Source organism: Ambystoma mexicanum, chromosome 1p (genome assembly GCF_040938575.1).
Source record: "Ambystoma mexicanum isolate Mex_15411 chromosome 1p, UKY_AmexF1_1, whole genome shotgun sequence".
NCBI lineage: Eukaryota > Metazoa > Chordata > Amphibia > Caudata > Ambystomatidae > Ambystoma > Ambystoma mexicanum.
The window spans coordinates 626,110,263-626,131,908 of record NC_090921.1 but is presented as its reverse complement, the minus strand read 5'-3'; the positions used below and the strand labels follow the sequence as shown (position 1 = coordinate 626,131,908).

At 43.0% G+C, this 21,646-nt stretch overlaps 1 protein-coding gene across 1 annotated transcript in view; it reads left to right on the top strand.

Moving 5' to 3' along the window:
- Positions 1–21,646, top strand: part of LOC138577272 (solute carrier family 12 member 2-like) — a 953,949-nt gene that overhangs the window by 482,930 nt on the left and 449,373 nt on the right. The gene's annotated exons all lie outside the window — the stretch shown is intronic.

Sequence of the window (21,646 nt, the reverse complement as noted above, 5' to 3'; positions counted from 1 at the left end):
AGAGCACCTGCTTGCAGAACTCGTAGTTTGCCAGTCTTGAAACAACGGCCCCGGCAAGCTTACTGGTACCATTGTATCCGGACTGGCAACCTTATGATGAAGCCCAATGGTACCCCAAGCAAATTCATTTTAGAACTTGATAGGCTGAATACGAACAAAAATATTTCATTTTAAAACAGAATTTTATGGTCAAATAAAGGGGACTTGTATGAGGGCGAGGTTTGCATCCAGACTAGCCAATCTTTATTTGGCACAATTTGAGTCCTTCTTTGATAAAGCTTAAAGTGATTTTAAGGCATTGTTATATTGATGCATATTTATAACATTCTCTAATACTGAAATTGACATTACTGCATTTTGTACCTTTCTCAAAGCCTGCAATTTTCTGTCACATGAAGTCGAAATAAGATCACATTTATCAATCACCCTTAAAAATGTTGTATTGGCCATGGATTACTAGATAAACTGATGAGAAAAAAACACATGCTACTCCGTTTTTTCCAGTTTTCATCCTGGAGCATTATGGGAGAAGTTGTCATAAGGACAATCCCTCTGCATTACCCAGAATTGTTCAGAAATTGAAGATTTCAATAATGATATCCGACTGTGTCAAAGCACATTTAGACCCCACCTGCAGAGAAACAATGGGCCTCATTACGAGGACGGTGGTAAGGCGGGTTGCCACTGTCCTCATAACACTGAATCTGCCGCCTGATATCCCAGTGCCACTGGGACATTCCAAGTCCTGGCAGCCTAGGCTCTCAGGCGGCAGATTCGGGAAGTCCCCATTCCCGTGAAGGTTCACGGAAGCACCAGCACCGTCGTTCTCGTTCCCGGCGCTTCTGTGACAACTCTGATTTCCGTGGCCGTTGCGCCCGACAGGTCAGACCTGCCAGGCTTTGAAGGCAGAGTTGTAGTGTGGCTGTCCAGAAAGGGTGCCGGTACAGTGCGACCAACACTCTTATTTTGGGACCACCACTCTTGTAATGAGGCCCAATGTTGTTTATCCGATCCAGTGACTTTGCGTGCCAGCGTATGTGGGAATTAATAGGTGAAAAGTAGCAGTGCCTATCAGGCAGCTCCGATTATGGATCAGAAATAATATCATTGGGACCAAAATGGTTGACCTTTTTGTGGAATAGGGCCACAAGGACTCACACTGTAGTGCAAAGTCTTGGAAAATAACTACCAAATGCAGGAGTAATTCTGAGCAAGTCCTCAAACAATGAACAATTATGTATTACTATATTACCTGCAACAAGGCAGGGATTGAATGATATGTGTGATTTATCACCATTGTAAGCATGTTACTTAAAGGCCATTTTTTACATGCATTAATAATTCTTAGAGCCTAACCAATATCAGTTACCATTATTTTGAATACAGAAAGGTGATTTAACAGAAACCACAATTCGTATTCCCTTTTTAGGGATAATTTACAGCAACTATACATAATCTTTCCAAAATATTTTGAAAAAGAGCCTGCATTCTTTACATAATTGATAAGTAGCTGCTCCTGGTAATAGACTACCTAAGCAAAATAGAACAACTCCAATTCCCTTCAACACTTACCAGCATTTGAAGCCGATTTAAGTGCCATGGCCAGTTTAGTCTGGCATTTAAAGCTCATAGCATGGTTGTGGTTTCCTATTATATTTCACAATTCTCTTCACCAAAGCTGTCTTTACAGGACAACATTTTTTTGCCTGTGAAAGGTTGAACATTTTCAATAGGGCCTATTTTCAGTTTAGCTGCTGGGGGGCATTCCACTAATCCAAAATACAAATAACAGCTACCCTTTTTAGTTTGCTTTCATTTAAAGGAATGATGACAGAGGTATGAACCTCTGTCTTTTTTGTTTTTGAGTTCAGAGATTTTGCTTCACTATGAAGCCGATGACGTAGATTTACGACCCGTGACCTGATAAAGTAGGATTCACTTTCCTTAAAAAAATTAATAATGTATTTGAGATAATATTACACCACATTCATCCCTTTTTTTCCCCTTCATTTTAATCAAGCAACAACACCGACGGGCTAGGGGCTTTAACCAGACCAAGTAATGTCCAGGCCAGTTACAATCCAGAGTGAAGTCAGGACTTTAATGGGAGACCGGGCATTATCTGTTCTGGTAAACTCGCCCCGCCCGCAGGCGTTTATTAGTATTGGTAAATAACCTATGCCTTTTGTGCTCACATGTCCTGGTGATCCTTGAGTCCTTCCTGCCTCCATCAGATGAACACAGACACTACAATATGGTTTATAGTACACCTTTATGCATTGCTTCATTCAATTAATCTGTACAGTTAATAACAATTAGCATAATCATAATATCCATGAATTGCACATAAAATCACATAAATCATTCATATATTGATAATGAACCGTACAATAAAGTTGAGAAGAGTTCGATTTGACCATTTTACTGCATGTGAGCTTTTGGGACACACAACAGAATAACAGCAGGGATGAAGGCCTGGCATGGAAAGTGCATTTCTGAGGACTGGCTTGATGCCACCTTAATCTTGTGACTCTCGAAACATGTCAACATTTGCTCTATTATCCAGTGTCAAGTGAATTTCAATATAAAGGCACCCATTTTTGTATTTGTTTTTTCTATGTTCTATTATGCATGAAAACAGTATAATTTGTCGTTTGCAAGGAGACTGGCAGATAGCAATTGTATGCACCAACTGAAAAGTGTTTGCCACTTGGCTGTGAAATACTGGGAATGGCACTCTGCCAAGACCTCACATAGTCAACAAGAACACGCGTTTCCCACTATCTCATGCGCCAAGTAAAGCACGTTCATATTATGACTTTGTTGTCAGATGTATTTGCTAAATAAATGCTTCGCTCTTCAGCTGTGATGTGTTGTGAGCTGAATCAAAAAATATGTAATCATCCTTATCATAGAAACCATTATGAATCACAATTAAGCACTTTCAAGGCACAAATTATTCACTCTGAATATTTATACATTACTGTGAAAAGTTATCGAGTTAAAGCCTCGGGCTTGATTCTAAATGCCCTTAATGGGAGCAAGCATTGACATTGCTGAAAGTAGGGTTCCCTTTGAAACACAGGAACAATTATTTTGCTACTTGGGAATACCCATTTGTATAATTACAGTTGAAAGAAAACATACTTTTTGTGATCAGTCGGCTACCTCCTGCCGAAAAAACCCACTGTCGACCCAGATGACGGCCAACTATTGCACTTTCAGGCATGTACCCTACTTCTACAATGTCATTGGGAAGACTCTCTCCATGCAAATGTACAAAAGGATCACTTGGCACAATCACCTACAGGACTTCCAACCCTGTTTCTAAGCATGATGCGGCACAGAGACCTCCACTGTCCAGGTTACAGATGCTCTACACATCTTGAACACAGGGACAACTTCATAGTTGTTGTACTCAACCTCTCTGCTGCCTTCAAACCCATTGAGCAGGAAGTCCTCCTCAATGTTCGTGCCACGTGCATGGGTTTTGACAGAGAAGCTAGTAGTGGAGCAGAGAGCAACTCATCCCGATGGGCAAAAACAGATTGCAGCATCTCTAGTAACCAGAGAACTTTGACAAGGCTCTATCCAGTCCCCGTCATCTTCAACCCCTACATGGAACTTCTGGGAGGAACCCCTTGCCAATACTGATATCAAGAAACACCAATACGAACATACTATAGATCAAATCAAGCACACTAATGGACCTGAACCCAAGGGGGCCCTTAAATCAGTAACACATCATACAAGGATGGGGATGCAGAATAACTCTTGCACCAAATAATAAGACCGACTCAGGAAGTTGGCAGAATGTCTCATCTGACTGTTTTATTTTCAATTGTCTAAAACAGGGAGTTACAACGGACATCAGTGGACGTCACACAGCATAAGTCTCGAAGCATTTAATTTAAAAAAAAATGTTTATAGCAAAAACTCGTCATTCGTGTCATCATACTACGTGGCAAACTAAGAAAACCTATGGGGGGTTGTGGTTGGCTTAAGGGAAAAATCTAAGTATACTTTCTATATAGGGACGGTTGTGATTGGGTCTCTACAAGTCATCTTCATCAGTTATTAAGTACACAGTATATGATTGGCTCTCAAACTATAATGTCCTTTGTTATATGGCCTTCTACAATTGGTTGGCACGCTTGTACCATTGTGGAACATTCGGCTCACTAGCAGCACATAAACTGGTACCCCAGGTGGCAATGGGTGGACTTGACTGTGTCTCCTCACCCAATTAGCCCAACATCTCTCATCACTCATGCCGTCTGCCATCTAGACTGTCTTTGAATGTGTCCTTTCAAAGTATCATTGCTCCTGATAATAAAAGGGAGTATAGGCACATTCTTATCGCAGTTCAGGTCTGCTCGCCCAACTCCTATTTCCATCCTTGAGTCATGTGACAGGAGACCGTATTTCAGCCAGTTTTGCAGCATTTAATTGTCTTCAATTAATAAACTTGGCACTCATGGTGTTCTTTCTTGCACCTTAACAAGGGCTGATTCAGCTTCTCACGTTCACTGTTCTTCGAAGATAGATAACCAGTTCTTGTCTGCTCCATCCTTTGACAGACAGCTATTCCAGGCCTTTCCTCCATCTTTCAGCTGCTTTCTTGCTGTGAGACACAGCCCTCCAATCATTCTTTCTTCACGGGTCTGAGATACCGATGTCCAGATTCTATATAATGGCAGCACCGCCTGTAGTCTATTCACTACGTATAGCCAGCCTTTATGATTACTTAGCGTACTTGCATTGCTGCATATGTACAGTTATAAAATGGCTTGCATTTTCTGCAGTGCTCTTCACACGTGCAATCTTGATTCTGCATATGAAAGTTTAATCGATTCTTTACTTCGTCATCAGTTTCTATAAGGTCTATGCATTCACTTCTTCAGCCACTCTTCTCAGTGCGTCACACGTGCTTCTTGTGACGTCACCAGCCTCTCTTTCTCTCATCCTCATATTCCTTTGGGGACCTCCACCAAGAGATTGTCTTCTCTACAGGGATACATCATATAGGGTCTTCTCAACGGATTCCTTGTCTCAAAGACTCTTTGTGGAATAGGCACCATCGCTACTATTGTGCATGTCGCAATTTCCCATTTCCAACATATAGGCAGGATGGGGCAGGACTTCCTGCAGAGGCATTCGGCTGCTCCTCTACAGAACCAAGCACTGTCTGTCCCTTACCCGAGTGTGAATGTCAAGTGCCTTCCTAAATCTGAACCCTATGAATACCAATTTAATTCTCCTCAGAAAATGCACCAGCACACCCATCCACCACAAAACCAATTCAGGCCTGGCAGATTGACATTTAGAGCGATTGATTTACACATAATTTCTCATCCAGTGCTAAATCCCACCACCTTACCGTAGACCGCAACCTCTCATTCAAAACGCACACTGTGAAGGAGACCCAAGCATTGTGGTATCAGCTTGCGCTATGCAAAGTCAATCCTTTCCTCCCTGACTCGAATTTCTGTACAGTTGTACAAGCCTTGGTCATCTCCCACCTGGATGGGGGCAATGCCCCAATTGCAGGTATCCCTGATGCCACCTTGAGCTCACTGAAAGCCATCCAGCACACTGCCATCATCCTTAAGCAGCTGTACTTGATACCCATTCGAGCACACATGATGTTCAAGACATCCTGCATCAACTAAAAAGTATTCATAAACCAAAATCCACTCTCTCTAGCCAAGAAACTCACCATCTCTGGAGGCTGGAAGTAGATGCCATGTCGCCTCCTCACTGTAATTAAAGAACTGAAAAAGGATTTCCTTAGCCTGAAAACTATCACTGAAACATGTTAGCAACACAGATAAATAATAGTAGCACAATCAATCCTACACGACAGGAAGGACATAAAGACCTTACTAGTGCAAGAAGTTCTCATTGATCGTTGATCACTCCACTCAACCCTAATTATCCCCCTCCTGAGCTCCCAGCCTGCCCCTACTGATCCCAGCTCCTCTGCACTATTACTTCCGAGCTGGGTTTGCACTTTTTATAAATCCCCTAAATACATACTGTAAGGGTGTCAAAGAAGGTGGCATGGTGGTAGTTATAAATGTTTATTTGTGCATAAAAATGTCCTCCTATCCCTATCTTCTAAGAGGGGAGTACCTTCCCCTGGCATCTTGAGCACAACTCCCAGTTCGGGACCAGGAGAATGACTCCCTTAGCCTGGTATGGATCTGGTATCGATCTGTACATTTCAATATAAGGTCAGTGCAGAATTTATTCCTTCCCATGGTGTCTTTAGAGCACTTTCTAATACCTTCAGCCCCTTATCCAGGAGAATGACACCCGTCTCCTGGTGTCTAGAAAGTTATTTTTTTGCAACTTTCAGCTTGATGCACACTTTGCCACTCTGTTTTGGTATTAGAAAAGTCCCAAATCCTTCTTTGTTGATCAGTGGGCCAGCACCACCACTGCGATGAGGATGTTCTCCTTGTTTTTTCAGTTCTTTCTGTTGGGGTTCCAGCCCCTTCTCTTGTGGTCAGTGGGCCTAGTACTGCCACTGCGATGAGGAGGCTCTCCTCTAATGCTTGGTTTCCAATATTTGGGGTCTCTGACCCATTTCTGGTGGCCATTGGGCTTATTGTCACCACTGAGATGAGGAAGCTCTCCTCAGATGCTTGGTTTATACTGGTAAGGGTCTACGACCTGTCTCTGGTGGACAGTGGTATTGTCACCACTGTGATGAGGAAACTCTCCTCAGATGCAAAGTACACAAGTATTAGGGTCCTCAACCTGTCTCTCATTCACCCCGGTGTCACTGCTGGGTCTCTCACACATGCCATTATCTTCTAAAGGGATTTTGGCATGCTACCGGGACTTCCTGGGACTGGGGCTCATCTCGCTGATTCTCCAAGCATCTCTCTCCGTTTTTCACTGCCTACCGATGGCCCGGTGCTCCGGTATGCTGCTCAGCTCTTCTCTTCTTCGCATTCGGGTCCTCCTCAGCTGGACCCATGGAGAACTCCTTCCAGGCTTTGTCGGCGTCCTTCGCTCTTCCAAGACTGGTCTGCCAACAGCTTTTGAACCTCCTGCTGGTCTCTGCAACTGTTGCCTCTCGATGTTTGGCTTGACAGCTCTGTTAGTCCATCATCTCTACTAATACTATGTTGCCAATCCTGCCCTGGTGGATTGTAAAAGTACTAGTCAGTGACCTTCATGTCTCCTGTGCTCTTCCTATTCGTGCTAGTACTTGTGGCTTTAGTTTTCTCTCCTATGTTACAACAATACATAGGTTTACCTTCAATAAAATGGTTCTGAGCAGTGGGTAAGGTTAGGGTGTGGCTGGTTCTTTCTGTATCTGGTATTACTGGACCATCTGTATAAAGTGGTAGTAAGAGCTAACAAGCTGAGTTGGATCGCTACATTTGTAATATAGTATTCATCTGCTTTCAAAATGTTGTGTTCATAATCCAGCAAAATGTGTTTGATATCCCAACATAAAGGGAAGCTTCATGAGACAAAGTGACTGAATGGAATCAAAATGATCCAGCTATTACATTTCAGAGCAAGCCTGGTTCAGTAGTGTCAATTCAAAACTAATTTCCAGCAGGAAGCCAGGTTGTTCACCTATTTTTTGTAACCTCACTTGTCTTATTCTAGATTTACATTAATCCTGTGTATTTTCTCTGAGGCATTTTGTGTGACGTCAGCCTAAATACCAAAATGACTCTTCATCTTGAATATAACTTTGTTAGCCCCACTCGAGTTCCATACTATGGATATTACAACAAGGGTACAGTAGAGTGTTTTTTCTTCTGTGGTATAGTGTTGGTCGGGATGCGGCTTGATGTGCTGCTCAGCAAATATCAGAGTGATTAAACTTCATTAACAATTGGAAATTCGAACTCAGACTTAAGGCCTTGTATGTGCGTCTCTCTTTTCCTCTGTATAATATCAACATCATATGTTCATTTGGAGAAACTCCATAGAACAACAATACAATAATATATTATCAAAAATGCATACATCATAAACTACAGATTTGTATATAATATATACATTCTAACCAACAGATAATTCATCATCTTCTAAAATTCAATAATACTAGTGGACATTGCCTCACAAACTGCATAATTTTATTCAAAAAATGATTTAATTGCCATTAAGCAATTCATCAAAATCTAACATCCAATAAAATCTAACAATCATTAACCACAAACAGTTATACCTTATAAAATAGTCTTGTTTTGATCTAATTGGGATCTTGGTCCGCGTCCGGATTCAAGCAGTTCCAAGCACGGCCAGTAGATCGGGTTCCCATGGCAATGAGATGAGATTTGCGCGCCACGCAGGTGCGGTGTCATTGTTACCAACGACAACGTGACACTGACCGAACAACAAAATACACATGCACTGGACAGCGCTGCTTGTGAATCAGTAAGTAAGCGAGCCGTGGCGAGGATGCACTTGCAAGACACAGAAGCTGATGGACATTTAAAGAGAACGTTAGCTCTGTGGGGAGCGTTAAATAATCGAAACCATGGACTAGAAATGTCCAAACAGTATGAAGCAGAGGTCATCTCCCTTAAAAAATCTCTCAAATTATTTAACACTTGCACAGCACAAAGAAAGCAACACAGTGAGCGGATTTTATGCAAAGAGGATTGTTACTAGAAAGAAAATATCTTACGAACCTCGCTTCACAAGCACCCAATATCGGGTATCTTTCAAGGTTTTTTCAAAAGGATTCTCGTGTACGCCACCAAGATGGGCCTAGAACAACAGAGACAAGTGCCTGGGTGAGAGTTGCAAACAGATACAGACAAACGTCTTTTTTTAGATCCCATACGTAGCAGCAAAGGCTGCACCCTCCTGGCAGAGGAGAAAGAGTGACGCATGTCTCTTTCACCCCAAAGACCCTTGCATTGCCTGAAGTCAAATCCCTCAAGGAATTGCTTACAGGGTAAGAAACAGATTTGCAAACTGCTAAATAGACATTTGACCCATGTGCATAACACAATTAGAAAACTAACTATGTATATCACGATCAGTGTTAATAGGTTACAGACCAGAAGCAGGAAGCGCCAAGCTCTCCATTATTTCAAAGAACAGGGGGAGAAAACGTACTGAGCAAGGTTTGATCACAAAGTAGTAGAAACTGACTCATTGACTACTATAGTCATTTTAGATTGTAAATACATTTTAACACAATAGGTTTACACATCATTGTTTTTGCTTTCATGGGTCCTTACACAAGATACGGTCCTGAGGATGGTGGTATAAACACAAGTCCACCGAAACGTCTATCGACGGACTAAGGAACAGAACTAAATGAATTTATTTTTCTATCTGTGACGTAGACCTAGTTGCAATTGAACAATTGAACAGTGTTTTTTATGGGTTTTTAGTGGGTTCTAGTTCACAAGGTGATGATGGCTGTATAAACGGTGTTTAGGGCTCATGGTAGAATTGTTTATAAATATGAATGCAGTCCTACTGGTTTGAAGAAATTATAAACACCAAGGGACGGTTGAATACAATATGTTCATATGAGTATGAAATATGTGCTTGTTGCACTAAGTAATGAATGCAAAAAATGAAATGGTAAAAAGTAATGAATGCAAAAAATGAAATGGTAAAGAAATAACCAATACATTGTACTTTAATGGCTGTTAACAAGTGAGTTAAGAGGTTTTGCTTGAAGCTTTCAGTGCAACACAACTGTGAATTTATAAGAAATGAGAGAGAAAGAGATGGAATGTTGTGGTACAATTGTGTAGCTGTTTCCACCTCAAGAACCTCACAGTAAGGGGTTCCATCATGTCGTATGGTTAGGAGGTACACTGGCCATTGGTAGAAAGGTTTAACTGTCTTTTTTTTCTTTTTGTAAAAGAAAGCTTTATTTAGTACTTGCCTTCACAGACAGCAGGCAAATAATGCAGCCAACTGAATATACAGTACACACCTTTGGGGCATAGAACAATTACACATCTTCATGAGGAGGAATGGTAGTTAACAGTATACTGAACCATGCATTTGGACAAGCACCCTAAATTTCCCAAGATGACATAAGCATTCGGTTGCTGTTGAGTAAGTATAACTTAGTCTGGCCAGATGTCCATGGGCCTGTTGGTGTTGGGCGCAAAGACAACCAGGTCTTCCATGTTCTTGGATCATATAACATCCCTTAGCCAGTGTTTCCCCATTAGAAGCCCCCTGGTGTGTCCAACATAGTGGAACACATCTTTTAGTTAGCTGGAAACCCATATTTAACAACTTGCGTGTGGGCCTGGAAGTCTTTTCCTATTGCCCAAACAAACATGTAAGCAGTGTGGGTTGTAGGTGAACTCCTCTTATTTTTTCAAGTGTAGTAGAGACATCTCTCCAGTATGTGGCCATATTGGGACAGGACTATAACATGTGTATGTAGGCTGCTTTATCCGTACCGCACCTAGGAAAGTCGCCTGTGCAATCTTGTCTGAAGAGTTGCATTCTGGCAGGTGTATAACGCCACCTGATCAGTTTTTTAAGCTGAATAAGTCTGATGTGAACATTCAGAGATACTTCCCTTGTCAGATTACACAGAGCCTGCCACATGTCATCCATAATGTCAACGTTAAGGACTCTGGCGCATTTGATCGAAGATTTGCTGAAACTGTAGGGATTCAACTTCAATATGAGTTAGTAGAAGGTAAACACTATATGACTGCAATACCTTGCATTTGTTACGTGTGAGAAGCATGTATCATTAAATCGGTTCTTCTGGACATTTTGGCCATTTAGATTGGAAAGTTGCATGCAACCTACAATACTGTGGCAATAGCAGAGGGTTCCGACTCACACGTTGCGTATGGCCTCAGAGATGGTGAGTAATTGACCCTATGGATACAGGTCACACAGTTTATTGGATTGTAGTCGGATCAAGGGTTTAGCAAGTCCTTTGTGTTGAGTGGGTGTAAGGGCCCGGCAATTCCACAAGGGTATGTAGCTACAGTACGGATGAATCACATTTGTGAGTTTAAATATCTTCCTCCATCAGAAAACTCCTTAACACCTGGTTGTTTGATAAATATGGCTAATCTGTACCTCTTTTTGATATTTACACTTTCTTCCTGTTAGACACTGTACTTGCTTACCTACTGTACAAGTGCCATGATATTAATATATAAAAAAATAAAAATACTATGCTATGACCTTGACTCTAACCGGGTCGAACCCGCATTCATTGGTGAATTTGGGGGAGAGTAGGAAGTACCTGACGTGACGGGAGCCAGCAGCTCTTCTTCCCATTTGTACATGCAGGTTAGGGGCATCCGGCATGAACCATTGGGCAGTGTATTGAGCTTGTGCTACAATACTGTATAGCCTAGACCCATGAATCCCCCTTGATCGTATGATTTGGTCAACGTAGACCACTTCACCTGGACTACCCCACAATGCCGCATGAATTTCAAAATAAGCAAGTCCAATTGTTTAAAGATTGCTTGACCAGGCCAAAGTGCAAAAGCTTTGGAAGCACAAACATTTTCAATAATTAGATCGTTCCTACCATAGTAAGAGATGTGCGAATCAACCTCTGCACCTTTTTCACTAAAAGCTACCGGTATGGTCTCTTTAAAAGGAGACTTTTTTTTAACTGAGACGGGGAGGCTAGAAGGGGAACACTAAGTAAGGCAGAGCAGAGAGATGCGTACACAAGCACTGGAAGCCCCCTGATAGCACCATACCTGAAGGAGGCAGAGCCAAGGAGCCTGCAACTTTCAGAACTGCTCTGAGAGTGAGAGGGAAATGCTGAAAGCCCCGGGTTGGTATGGATAGCGAAACCAAGGAGAAGGGAACCTAAATCCTGGTGGTGGTGTGACCACAACGACTTTGTGGTTGGCAGGGTGACTGTCCAACAAACCAGAAACTGCTGCGCTGAGAAATCAGCAAACAGCCTGCTTACTCACAGTGTTACTTGTCCGCAGAGAGAGGACCGAGAGTGGGATGCCAGAGAAAACAAGAAAGTGAAGAACTGGAACAACCAAAGAGAACCAGAGCGAGCTGAGGCCCCAGATACGTTCCCCTGCAAATACTGAGGTAACGAGGAGAACAGGAGACACAGGAGGCCGCTGGGGAATCCTTATGTAACAAGAGAAACTCGTCCCAGTGAAATAGACGACAGTAAAGTTGATGAAACAGAACTATAATAATGTGAGAAAGATAATCACGATAAGAGATGAAAAAGAGACCATTAAGAGTGGGGCACAAATACACTGGGAGGAGCGGAAAGTACCACATACATTTCGAACTGAAGAGTGGGTCAAATCACAGAGAGAGAATACTCTAATGAGAGAAAGAGAACTCTCTGAAGTGACAGCAAGTGAGACCCATAAGAGACGAGATGTACAAGATAGCCCAACCCAGTAGAGGGGGAATATTAACTACCAAGAAAGCATATCCCGTCTAAAAAAGCATATGTTACAGGAGTAAGAATGGCATATCAGTCTGTAAGACGGAGAGTTCAAATGGATCACTGTGAGAAAATCCCTAAAGAAGAGGGAAAACCCAATTAATTTGTGAAGAGTTACACAAACGTGTACAGAAGGGGACAAGAGACTATTTAAAGTTAGCCTACTATTAAGAAGTCTGAGGCAACAGAGAATGATTGCAAGAAAAGACAATCAGGAGAAGGAAGACATTCTCCTGACATTATTTGTGTAGAATAGTGGCAGGATCAGTTAGAATTCGTTTTTGGGCAGCAGACCTTTTCACTTGACAACTTCCTGACAAAGGACGAGCACCTGAGTTATATATATATAGGCTGGGAACACCAGCATAGCAATAGGGAAAGTTAGGCCCCTTGCTTATCATTTAATAAATAACGAGTGAAAATGTCAACCCAGTGTCTGTGTCCTTCTTCTGACCATCACACGGTCTATAGGAGCAGCATTCATCCACTAGTTTGCCAGGTTTCAATTACATAGTGATAATTGCCTCCCTCATTGTAGATGGGAGAAGTTGCTTCTCAAGCTCCTCATCCCATACTTCCATCAAGTACTTGCTGAGTGCAGACGTGTAATGTCTATAAAATTCTACCCGAGCATAGGTAATCGATAGCTTTGAGTATTTCACCAAGTGTTATTGGTAGGTCCATTGACTCTCTAGTATCGTCTGATAATTGTGTCAGTTGGCAGATTTCTGAGGAACCCATCTATCTCTGCTCTGGTGCATAGGTCTTGCTGTGTGTATACTGCATGTAAAAGTCCTCAAACACTTTGTTGATATCCATGCTTGTATACACCTCCTTCCCGTCCTGATTCTTAATGTAGGGGATCCCACTATCCTGTCATGCTTTCCCTGGTCTTTCCACTTCACTGTATTGGCGGGTGGCTGCTGGGGTCCCTACATTTTTAAGTTTGCTGTCTGCATTAGCTTGAAATCTCTCTAACGCCACACCAATAAATTGTAGATTATCAGCTGTGGGGTTGATCGAATAGTCTTTTTCCAGTCGGTGTAATTCTGCCTCACTATTGTGCATGTCTTTATGTATCACTTTCAGGACATCTATCTCCGCGGAAGTAGTAATACCCCTGATGTATACCTTGAAGGCCTGCCACAGGGTCCCCTCCCCCTGCACTGTACCCTTCTTAATATAAAAAAGATTTGTATGTTGTCATGCATATTGGTGGCGAAAGAAACGTCATGTAATGCCAGGGATTTAAACCTCGAGTTTCTGCAGTATTTACATCTCTGGGTGAGAACTAAGTTGACCAGAATAGGTGCGTGATCTGAATAGGTCCTTGGCAGTATTGTAGTTGAGGTGTCAGTACTCATGAGCGATGGGGATAGGAGCCATAGCAATATGCAACAATATGTAATTCGAGACACAGGTAATTTTGAGCTGTAAATACAGGAATTTGCTTCCAGTTGTCTTTATGGTCCTTTCCCTTTTGTAGTTTGTCGAAAAATAAAACGCGGATGTTTTTAAGCAACTTTGAAGGGGGCTAGATATGTTCCCATTGTTTTAGTGTGGAAAAGAACAATTAAAAAGGTACTGCAAGATTGAAACAATTAAATGAAATAGGCTACATTCTCTGGCTACATTTTAAATATAGTGTAAGGCTTGTTAGCAAGCAATGGCGATTTTCAATTAGGAGAAAGACCAATGTGTATTGCCCTGTCCTGCTCCACATGCTGAGCCATGAAGCAGAGCAGTGAAACAGCACTAACAGTGATGCATTAATGTATGTACTTTGCAAAAGTAAACATGTTAAGAAACCCATTTTTGATCAATGGCACATCACAAAGACAAATGTAATAATAAAGCTGAATATAATGGCATTGTATTGCAAATTAAAGATTGCAGATTGCATGGTTTGGGAGAGGGATGGAATTCACACACTAGACATCATGGTCCTGTAAAACACATATGTTATACTGCCGAAGTTCTGTGATACAATGGGTAGATGAAGTGGATTGACCGTGGAATACTATTGAATGAGGGATGCCCTTAGGAGTAAATTGCCCACGTATCCCCGGAGCACCCATCCGCGCACAGAACACATTGTGCACTCCTCATGCTGTTCAACAGACTATCTGAGGGTTCAGACTAAATGGGTGTCTGATCATAGACATACTTTCCTGGGCAAACTTCTGGAAAAGCTGGCCATCTCCCAGCTTAATCTTCACACTGAATGTGTTGGTTGTCTCCATGACTGTCAGTCTGGTTTCAGAGCTGCCAGAAGCATGGAAACTGCTCTCCTGAGTATCTGTGAAGACCTGCTCTCCAACCTTGATTCCAATACCCTTTGTGTCCTTATCTTACTTGATCTCTCTTCTGCCTTTGATATGGTCAACAATACCATCCTGCTCAACCATCTCCATGATAACCTGGGTATCACTGATCAGGCCCTGTCTTGGCTTACCTCTTTCCTCTCCGATGGACCCTGCCAGGTCCAACTTGGGTCCTTCCTCTCCTCTATCTCTATCTCTAACTCTGGTGTTCCCCCAGGGTCTAACCTCTCTCCCTGGCTGTTTCACCAATACCTGGCACTTCTTGCCCACCGCATTGCAGCTCTCTGCCCTAACTTTCAGTGCTATGCGGATGACACTCAGCTCATTTTCAGGCTCCCTTCCACCACCTATTCTCCTTCTCTCATTTCCGACTGTCTGTCTGCTATCCAGGAGTGGTGTGCCGCTAATGACCTCTGCCTTAATGCCAGTAAGACTGAGATTCTCCTCATGGGCACACCTGCTCCCTCCTTTCCTGTCTCTCTTTGGCTGGCCTCTCTCGGCCCTCTTCTGCTCCCACCTGTGAGGCTAATAACCTCTGGGTCATCTTCGACTCCACACTCTCCTTTTCTCTTCACATCTCTGATGTTGCTTAGAAGTTACACTACCAGCTGCACCTCCTCAGAGGTATTCTACCTTCCCTCTCCTTCCCCCAGAAGCTCACTGTCTCCAGACCTCTGGTTCTCTCTGGGCTGGGCTACTGCATCAGCCTCTTTCTAAATTTGCTTGCCTCTACTCTCCTTCCTCTGCAACTCATCTAAAACAGGACTGCGAGACTTGTCCTTGTCCTCAAGCCCAGGGATTATATCTCTCAAGACAGAAATCTTTGCACTGGCTCCCAGTGGCTGCGAGGATTAAGTTAAAATCCCTCTGCATTGTCCACAAGGCCATCTGGGGCAAATATATTCCTTCTCAAGCTCTTTACTTATCCGCATCCAACTCCCTCAGGGTCAGTCGCTTCTCCAAGAAACGAGTTGGTGGTAGATCTCTTTCTTCGGCTGGGGCCTCCCTCTGGAACAGCCTCCCTGCATCTCTGAAACTTGAGGAGAACCATCTCCGGGTTCAGGAAGCACCTCAAGACCTTCCTCTTTGCTTCTGCTTTCTCTTTGCCTCTCCCCTGCTGTACACCTGGCTGAAACTGACCTGCACTGGTCACCTGGCTACTCTCTGATCTAGGACCCAGGTTCTCCCCACCAGTTGCACACCTGCACTGCCCCCCTGTCAACAGCCCTCTACCAACATCAACACTTGTTGTCTGCACTTACCCTTGCACTTGCCACCAGCTGGCCGCACTTCTTATTTATTCTTTGTATTTATTCTGTTGATCCTATGTACTGCAATGACCCTCCCCCTTTCCCTCACACTTCTCCGCTCTCCCCGGCACTTGCAGGATCTCAATGTCACCTGGCCTAGTAAGATCTTTGTCTCTATCGTCCCTTTGTTTCCCCTCCCTTGCCTCGTCACGCCTTGAAACACTTGTGTATAGCCGCGTTATGAATGCCATATCATATCATGTCAGATGTGCTCTGGCAACATGCATGTTCCCTGACAATGAAGGTCTGCATGAAGTTCTATCGTATACAGTTAAAAATATTAAACAGGCACCAGAACACAGGCAGTTCAATACACATTGTGTGTTCATGTGCCTAAGGAGTAATTCACATGGTTATGTATTTCGTCATATCTTCTGATCCTGCCCAGCCCAAGACAGGCATTGGTTGTGTGTATAGAGTTAAAGAAAATTAGATCACGGGTATCAGATTGTAAACCAAGATCACTAACCTTGGACCTACAGGAACCATGCAGTGAGTACTTCTCGGAGAGAAAAACGAACTGAGCACTCTGATATAGTAACAGAGCTTTGAGTTCCCCTTCCTCCATAAGTGTGGGGGCTTTACGACAGAAGAGGTGATGCTCTGTCCTCTCCTAAGAACTAGAAAGCATGGGAACAACAGACGTGGTATTCTGAGGCTGGGATGTAATGGGAAGGACTGGAAGAGACAACAAAATTGAAGGGTACAGAATATAGGCAAGTCTCCCTTCCCCCTTAATGAATGTGGTTTACCTGGGAATGGGAAAGCAGAATCGTGGAAACTTTAGTGGAGTTCCTTAGTTACTCTACGCAGCCATTCCAACTAAAATAGCCAGTGACAGTTCCAACAGAAATAAGCTAAACACTAAATACTTACTAAATACCTAATACACGCGAAGTCCTTACCTTGGAAATAGATGTCTGTAGATGAGGCTCCACGAGTCTCTGGCTCCTGGAAATGGATGTTTGCAAGACGCTGCACTCTTGCCAGTAACCCTTCTTATATATTCGGATTTGCCGTTATGCTATGCGAAGTTGAGTTGGCAGCAGTCATTTTGGAGAAGTTTGGATGCGGCAGAGGGAGCAGCCATATTGGTTTGGTGTGAGAAACCTGAAGGTGTCTCCCTGACTATTACCCGGGGATCTGTCATCCAGGTGGCCAGGACACGGCCATCGCTATATGATCCAGTTCCTGGGGGTGGATCAGTGAGGGAGGATCACCTGGAATGGGAGTCCTTGTGGAGTGGAAGCGGGACACTGACGGGTGAGATGAGGTATCCCTTTTCTTATAACAACTTTTCCCCAGTGACCATGTAGGATACTCCGACACTCTTCCCTCATCCCTTTTCTAACACAAACACTTACGTACACCACGAAAGACAACAGACTAACACTAGAGCTGTTTACCTGACATGTCTCAACACAAGAGTCAGGCAGAGTCAGGCAATTGACCAGACCCACACACACCTGGAATAGAAGGTGAAGCACGAGAGTATACGACGAGCAAGGCAGACCGCACAACTACACAGCTATCCCAGGGCAGCAGTTCAAGAGGAGGAGAAAGGAGGTGAGAATCAAAGGTGTAACAAGGAGGGAAGCAACCCTACCCTTTCTGACCCAGACCCGCAAAGCCTTCCTGGATGGAATAGTAAATCTGCGAACAATAGCCAACATGTGTTGCAGCAGATGTCAACGGTACACAGAACATGCCTACGCTAATAAGTGGGACAGAAAGAGAAGCGTGCTGCTGCAGTACCATCCTTGAGTCCAGATACAAAGAAAGCCAAGCGGTTCATCACAGCCGGTGAGTCGATTGGAGAACCAATAAAAAACCAAACTGTGCTGAGCGAAAATTGCATAAGACAAGTTAAGGGAAGTTCAAAGAGCTTTTAACGTCTTAAGGAAAAACTAGTTGCAGAAGGGTCCGGCACCATGTGGGTGCTCATCGAGAGACTCTGCTTGATTCCCCATTTTGTTGAAACTACCAATACCAAAAGGCTTAGGAGAGCTCCACCGAAGATGTCAAAGTGGTCATACAGGGGTCTAGCCAAAGCCCCTGTATAGTTGAACGTTTTTGACTGGTACGTAGTTGGAAAGCTAAGGGAGATGAATCCTGCACAGTGAGAAAGAGAAAGAACTGTGTGAATGCAAGAGTGAACCCGATGGAGGGATGCCGATATAAAGGGGCAAAGCCTGATGCCTTAATGAACATTCTGTTGACAAAGAGTGTACCCGACAGAGGGATGTCCACAGTGAACTGTTTAAAAAGTAATTAAGACTTGTGAATGCCATAGGAGAAATTGATCTGGGAAAAGCCGTAGTCAACCCGACAGAGGGAGGCAAACATTCGAGAAGGGACTGAGCCCGGAAGAGTAGGATCTGGGGGTGAAAAGCCATCGCCCACCGACATGTGAATGTAACGGATGAAATTGTTTGAATACAAGCCATAGTGAAGCCAACAGAGGGAGGCTATAATTTGAGAGGAGTCGGCGCCCGGAAGAGCGGTACGCAGGGGTGAAAAATCATCACCCAACATGCATTCGCAGAGGAACTTTTTGATTCTTATTTTGAACACCCTATGTCCTCGGAGGCAAGAGACTTTTTGTAGAAAAAAAGTCTTAACCACCGGAGGTGCTGTTACCTGAGAACGGAACTGTAAAGCTCGAGCGTGTGCTACGCTCCGGAGTCCCGTCTTGTCCCGTGCTCAAAACATGGGGAAGGGAGAACCCTGTCTACCACATCCTGACTTATCATTTGTGAACACTTCTTTTTTATGAACACTATCCCACACTCTTTTTGTATTTAGTTGTAAGGATTGGCAATTGTTTTTTTTTAGTATAGGCCCTTTTATTTGAGAAGACCCCACTAGGACTGCCTAATTATTATTTGATGTTCATAGCTTGCTCCCATCTTTGATTTAGGTTTGGATAAGGCATTTTCCAACCTTCACATACAGTTTAATAAACACCCTTGAACTGTGATCACTTGTGTCTGTCTTTACTGTTCACACAATTAGTTCCTTACAGTGGGTAGGCAGCTTAGTGGAGATTGTGCTGTTTTGTTACCGCGTAGCGGCTATCTGAACATGGGGAAAAGAGATACTGCCGAGATATCGCCGTGTCCACAGAGGCTGCCACAGTTGTCCTGGACGCAGGGAACTGTGGCGGCCTTGACTAGGCAGGAGAATCCTCACAACAGGAATGGACCTTCCCTCAACCCCTCTTGGTTTCAACGGGTAGAACGGGGTAAGATACCACTGCTTAAAGGTAGGTTCAATAAGATTCTTTTTGCAATCGCCAAAAGTTGTATACTAAAAATCGGGATTGTGAAATGTTTTCCAAAGTTGGACAACTGGATGATATACCTGCTCTGGGCCAATGTGTGAGGAATTCAATGTATCTATGTGCCCTTCGAAACATCAGCTGACCCAAGCAATATTTGGTTAGGGTTTCGGAACTTACCTCAATTCTCTGTTAAACCAGGGTTGCTGATATCTTTACGTTCCTGTATGTTATGATACTGTCGCTAGCTTATGGTACTACACTACATGTGTTGCTGTCACGTTATGTGTCATTTGATCAAGTTATCCTTCTGCAGTTTGCCAAGTGCTTAAATACAATTATTTAACGACTGCACGTTGGTTAGTGTCAAGAGAGAGTAATGCGTTATATATTTCTACTTGTGTAATGTTATTGGGAGGCAATCCATGTTTAAAAGCCTCCTTTATGAGGGTTTTAGAACAGTTTGCTTTGAGCATTTTAGCTGGATGTTAACGTTTGGAAGGGGCATGTTTGAGGATAATATGCTGAGACATAATATATGTTATGGTAGGAACTGCCACTTGTATATATGCAGATATTGGAAGTGAGAGAATGTTGTTTTAATAACCAATCAAGTGGTAGTCTTTGGTATAGGTGGGTTCTGTATTCAAATAGTAAAATCCCAGGCCGGGCCCTAGTACCAGGGCCATCTTAAGCACTTTTGGGGTCCGGGCACAGACCTCTTTGGGGCCCCCCTCCACCGAACCAATCACAACCCAAAGTTTGATATGCTACCCTTGCAGCAATCCAAATGAGCCGTAGTGAATGCCCAAACTATGAATACCACAGTGAACACAAACCATTACAGGATGAATTGATCATAGGAGAATGTATTTGTCATCAGGTAGCCATTAGGTTAAGACCCTCAGCAGCATGCCAACAAATATTCTAACGTGCTATTTAAGTTAATGAACAATGGAAACAGACTTCTTCAGCTCAGGCAGCTCCTTGGTGCCCCCTCCAAGATGGGGGCACGGGGCAAGAGCCCCTTTTGCCCTCCCATAAAGACGTCTCTGTCTAGTACTAGGCTGCAGTAGGTGGATATGGCTTAGGAAGCAACATTTTTTGATCTCTAAGGAGAAGTCCTATTTATTCAAATTCGTGGAGCAGCATAGAAGACTAAATAAACAGGAAGGCATCTGGGAAGTAGTTTTACGTGCAGAATCTTCCATGACTCTTGATGTGCCAGGCTTGCATGATGACATTATAAAGTGGATGTGTAAATTGTTGCTAAACCCCCACCTTTGTCCCCTGAGTGATCTACACAAATGAATGAATACGCAGGGTGAGTCAATAACTTTGATGCACCCTTGGCGGCATCAAACCATCTTTTAGCAACAAATAAAATTGTTCAAACTGTTATCTAGGGAAGTGTTACTTAAATGAAAAAGCTGTAAGTTGGATTTATAACATACACACACATGTAAAGACCAGCACATATTAAAGTTGAAACAATTAAAATAGAAATAGAATAAATACAAATCCCCTGTTGATTCATAAAATACATCACCGATAAGTATGTTTTAATGTATGTGAGAGCGGCATTCGGAAATATCAATTTTTATTACCCAAAACAGCCATTTTATTAATACGCTGGCACTATTTAGGCCCAAAATATCCCTGATACATGACCAACACATCTTTACGACATCCGTCATACATGTATGCTCTGATTAAAAATGCTAACAGATGTGTTGGACTGAAGGCAGGTTCAAATGCACTCAAGTAGGCTTCGTTGCCAGAGCCTTGGTGGACCAGATGTTAGAAAAAACGAGCACCTGGAAGAGCTGTGTATTTGATCTTCTCCACCAATGTCTTATATTATAAATTTTCTTCCCACCATTATTTAATATAACAATTATTTCTACAATATAAACAGTCATTTGCTTTTCCAGTATACCTCAATTATTTTTGGAGCGATAATTCACCAACAAAACCCCAAAACATACTGTCACAGAAAAAAAAGATAAGCCTAGCGTGATATGAATAGGTTTCTACTGGAAATCATATATTTAAGGAGATATGTAATAATGGATTGGAGTCCTCTTACCACAAGTGATCTTTTTGTGGTTACTCTGAGTGCAGGGTGTTTTAATTGTAATGGTACGCCGGTCTGTCCTTTTTTTTACATTCATTCCCATACTAGGGACTTGTCTGAGGAAACCATCCCAATAGTACCCAACTATCGCCACCTGAGATCTCTATCTAGCCTGCCCTACCGCCAAAAACCTTTGCAGTTGTCTCTTCTCACTTCCTCATTGAAGCCAAG